This window comes from Cnephaeus nilssonii (genome assembly GCF_951640355.1).
Source record: "Cnephaeus nilssonii genome assembly, chromosome: 1".
NCBI classification, from domain to species: Eukaryota; Metazoa; Chordata; class Mammalia; order Chiroptera; family Vespertilionidae; genus Cnephaeus; species Cnephaeus nilssonii.
Window position 1 is genome coordinate 12350045 of NC_137072.1, and position 5243 is coordinate 12355287.

Genomic DNA, 5243 nt, shown 5'->3' on the forward strand with positions numbered 1-5243 from the left:
ATTTTGCACCAGAGTCACTTGCTGAGCCTAAACTATAATTTCTGATTCAGTAGGACTGTAGTAAGATCTGAAAATTTGTACTTCTAATTCCACCTATGGTTACACACTTAAGAATCACTGGTATAAAGTAATGAAGCAGGTCATGATTTTACTTCCTTTATTTTGTGCTCATGTAAATTTGAAATATGAAAAGTGTAAGTGAGGGCAGAATGGTCCCCAAAGCTTACAGCTCTGCTCTATACTTTGCACTTACAAATGGCCTGTCAGGTTGGTTATATGATCAGCTATTTAAATGCTGATGAGACATTTTTTCCTCTGCTGTTCTCAGCTATGCCAGCTTGGAACTATAAGCAAATCATTTTGTCAGTCTATGTGTAATGCACATTACTTTCTCTTTCTCTCTCTCACTGTATTGTTCTCCAATAATTTCCCGTAGAACTTGTTGCATGTCTCTGCTGGGACTAGTGGAACTCAGGTCATCCATCAAACCAGTGCTCCTTGTCAGCAGCTTCTCAAATGATATAAGGTGATTCTTATATGACACTAGAGGCCCGGTGCCCTCTCGCAGTCCAGGAGCCGTCATTCAGACATCCTTAACGCTGCAGTGGAGGAGGGAGAGGCTCCCGCCACCACCGCTGTGCTCACCAGCTGTGAGCCTGGCTTCTGGCTCAGCAGCGCTGCCCCTGTGGGAGCGCACTGACCACCAGGGGGAAGCTCCTACATTTAGCGTCTGTCCCCTGATGGTCAGTGTGCGTCATAGTGACCGGTCGTTTTGCCATTCAGTCGATTTGCATATTAGCCTTTTATTATATAGGACTAGTGGCCCGGTGCATGAAATTCATGCACGGGGTGGGGCAGGGGAGTGTCCCTCAGCCTGGCCTGCATCCTCTCCAATCTGGGACCCCTGTGGGATCGGGCCTAAACTGGCAGTCGGACAACCCCCTCACAATCCGGGACTGCTGGCTCCTAACCGCTCACCTGCCTGCCTGCTTGATCGCCCCTAACCACGCATGCTGGCCTGCTTACCCCAACTGCGCCCCGCCCCCCGCCAGCCTGATCAGCCCCAACTGCCCTCCCCTTCTGGCCTGATCACCCCTAACCACCTCTGCCTCAGCCCCGCCGCTATGGCTTTGTCCGGAAGGACATCTGGAAGGTCTCATGGTCTAATTAGCATATTACCCTTTTATTAATATAGATAGGATATGACATACCACCATAACTATAACATATCTACCAGTATTACTCTATGAGAATATGTACTTCATGAGATAGGAAGTCATCTAATACATTATATTGTATATGTTTTAAGTAGCAGGAAATACTGTATTCGTAGCAATAATATACACCCTGTGACTTCCCTTCCTGATTTGGGAATGGTTCCCGAGTTATTTGAACGTTTCCTGGGCCCTAATGTTTTTTGTTGGTTTTTTTTGGGGTTTTTTTTGTCATTCAGTGTAACTTTATTTACTGTTTATTGCACATGATTTGAGGTCTTTAATTTCTAACCACCAAAGATTCAAAGGATTATTTTTTCCATGAAGTTTAACATTAACATTAGTGAATTAATGTATTCATGTGTTTTTATTGTAAACATTTGAATTATTCACATTGTCATAGATCCTGAACTCATAAGCGTGGACCATGTACAGGCTGGCAGCAAGCCAGGAAGCCACTCTGCAAGCAAACAGATACTCTGCATAAGGAGAAAAGTCATAGCACAACATTTAATGTCCAACCTGAGTCACCTCAGAATGTTATATATATTAACTTCTTAATTCAGATAGTATCGGGAACTCAACTGCTTGGTTGGTGACGGGTTGACCTGGTTTCTGGAGGATTATTCCAGAAATAATTAAGGAAAGGGGGGCTCAATCTTTCTTCTTGGTTGCTTGCTCCTCCCAAGCACCTTCATCTTTCTTCTCATCCTCAGCTTCTTGGGCATCTTCTCCTTCACCTTCACCTCCCTCTTTCTCCTTTGCATCCTCAAATTCTTCCTTGGCACCTTCTTCCTCTTCCTCTCCTTCCTCTTCATCAGCCACTTCCTTCTCCTTCTCCTCCTCTTCAGCTTCTCCTTCAGAAGGGGGTTCATCCTTAGCTTCCTCGGCTTTTGCAGCTCAATGGTCTCCTCCACCTTGATCTGCTCCTCCTGGACATGGCTGGTGTATTAAGAAGGGAAGGAGTGAGCAGACATCAAGTAGGAGCTGGTCTTCAAACCACCATAGGCAGATCGACTAAAGACCTGGGAACTATGGGAGTAACCCCTGGCTATGCTTCCTACGCTGGTGAAACTGAGCCGGGTCTCCTCACCTTCCAAGAGTTTCCTGTAAGTTGCAATGTCAATGTACAAAGCCATCTTCACATTGAGGAGGTCCTGGTATTCTTTTAAATATCCTGCCATTTCACTCTTTGTAGCTCTCAACTCATTTTCTAATTTGTTGATAGTGTCCTGCATAGCACTAACATCGGCGTTCTGCTTATCCTCCAGCTCTTGCAGCTGCTTTCCCAGAGCTTCGTTCATGCCCCGGCTTGCTTCGATCTCCAGGGTCTTGGCCTTGAGCAGGCAGCGGCTCTCGGACACCTCGTCCTTGGCGGTGCGCACCGCGTAGGTGTTCTTGGCAGCACTCTAGGTCAGCACGGTGAAGCAGCTCTTGTACCATTCTTCGGCATTCTGCATGTTCTTGGCAGCCAGCTTCTCCTACTGGGCGCGGATGTCCTTGAGCGCGGTGGAGAGGTCGGACTTGGAGAACACATCTATCTCCATGGAGATCTGAGCATCCTGGATCTGTGCCTGCAGCTCGGCGATCTCCTCTTCGTGAACCTTCTTCAGAAAGGCGATTTCGTCCATCAGGCTGTCGATGCGCTTTTCGAGCTCAGCACCAGCAAGAGCCGCCTTGTCTGCACCATTGCGCGCCTCCATCAGCCAGCCCTCGGCATCCTCATGGTTCAGCACCTCTTCCTGGTAGCGTGCCTGCAGGTTGCTCCCAGTCCCCTCTGAGCCCCGGTGCCTCCTAACGGGGTCCCGAGGCTGCACCCCCGATCCCACTGCCCTCTCCTCACCAGGGACAGGGAGCAGTGGGGTGAGGTACAGGCATCCCATTTTCATTAAAATGTTCAACCCGGGCCTGCTCCACCAGTGCCTGTAGGTGGCCCAGGGGCAGACAGTGATCCTGTAGGCGCTGGCCGCCCCCGCCTGCCCAGCTCCTGATTGGGGCCCGGACCCCGCGGGCGGTGTCTGGCGCTGCCCGCCCCACCTATGTATGCAAATTTACCCACCTTCTTTGTTGGGTTAATTTGCATATCACTCCTGAATGGCTGGTGGGCGTAGCGGAGGTACGGTCAATTAGCATCTTTCTCTTTTATTAGTGTAGATAATATCTCAATATTGCAAAGAAGTTACAGTTGACAACCTGGGCCGAACACCACAGGAAATCTCAATGAGCAGGAAATCTTAATGAGCCTTCTAGTACCTGCCAAGATTAATATTAAAGAAATAGGAATATGGAAAGATACCACTGCTACAAATGGCAGGTAAATATGTCTTTCTATATTAAAACTAGAGGTCCGGTGCACAAAATTCGTGCATGGGCAGGGGTTCCTCAGCCTGGCCTGCACCCTCTCTAATCAGGGACCCCTCAGAGAATGTCCCTGGGATTGGGCCTAAACCGGCAGTCGGACATCCCTCTTGCAATCCGGGACTGCTGGCTCTAACCACTCACCTGCTTGCCTGCCTAATCACCCCTAACCACTTTGCCTGCCAGCTTGATCGCCCCTAACCACTCTCCCCTGCCAGCCTGATCACCCCTAACCACTCACCCCTGTCAGCCTGATTGCCCCTAACCGCTCTTCCCTGATGGCCTGATTGCCCCAACCACTCTCCCCTGCTGGCCTGATTGCCCCTAACTTTTCTGCTGCTTGCCTGATCACCCCTAACCTCCTCTGCCTCAGCCCCGCCACTGTAGCTTTGTCTGGAAGGATGTCCAGAAGATGTCTGGTCTATCTGGTCTAATTAGCATATTACCTTTTATTAGTATAGATGCATATGCATACAGTATAGCATCTATATTATAGTCATGATTGGTACAATTATATCACCATTTTCCTGACTTCTAGAAGTAGAATTTATAGCAGGCATAACATTTTCAGAGATAATTTGCATGTAGAAAATGCATTTTTGAATAACAATATTCACTTAAACACAAATTATTTAATTTAGATAAAGGTAATAAAGTTGTGATTGTTTGGGGCTCATTGCTCAGGTACATATATTCCTTTCTATAAAATAGCCTTTGTTTTGAATTTGCCAATTCACACTATATTTGGTAAATTTTAGTAGTCAAGTAGGTTTCATGTAATTGTAATTTAATAATTTAAAGAGAACACAATTTTTATCTAGTATTTTCTTCCCTTTTCATTACCTTTGTCTATTTTTTAAAAAAGGATATTTGTTATCATTTTCAAACTAAGTAAAGAAAGAGAAAAAAATACTGAGTTTCTTGGTTTTTTGTTGTTGCTATGTTCAGTTTCATGAAGGACATGTTTGCTCATGTTTTAGAAACATAGGAAACATGTTTTCTAATCCAAATGTACATATATTATTAAAAAAGAGAGAGAAATAGCAAAATCTCCCAATGTTAAAAACTAATGAAGAGCAAGATAAAAGTTGTTAAAATTTAAGAGAGTAAAACACTTAAATTTGAAATATAATTTTAGTATAAAAATAGATTTCCTCTTCCTTGGCCGGTGTGACTTGGTTGGTTGCAGTGTCCTCATCCTGTGCCCCCATTTCTAATGTAATAACTATATTGCTAAAACAGTTACCAGAAGCACTGCATATCATATGTGTATGTTTGTGTATATACATACCTGATCACCCCTAGCCACTGGTCTGCCTACCTCATCACCCCTAACCACTCTGCATGCCTGCCTGATTGTCCCTAACAGCTTGCTTGGGAGCGGGGCCAGTTCGACGAGGGGCCGTCTACCTACCTGGTCACCCCTAACCGCTGGCCTGCCTACCTGATCACCCCTAACTGCTGGTCTGCCTACCTGATCACCCCTAACCCCCCTGCCTGTCTGCCTGATTGCCCTTACTGCTTACTTGGGGGCGGGGCCAGCACTGGCTTCTGGTTGGTCAGCTTCTGGTCATTACTGGTCATTAAGACACAGGGTTTTTATATATTAGGACTAGAGGCCCAGTGCATGATTAAATCATGCACGTGTAGGGTCCCCTACACACTTTTGCT

At 46.3% G+C, this 5243-nt stretch overlaps 1 pseudogene across 1 annotated transcript; it reads right to left on the bottom strand.

Moving 5' to 3' along the window:
- Window positions 1-1868: 1868 nt before the first annotated feature.
- Window positions 1869-3097, bottom strand: LOC307102487 (neurofilament light polypeptide-like; annotated as a pseudogene). The gene has a single exon. The product of its transcript is annotated as a neurofilament light polypeptide-like (transcript).
- Window positions 3098-5243: the final 2146 nt, after the last annotated feature.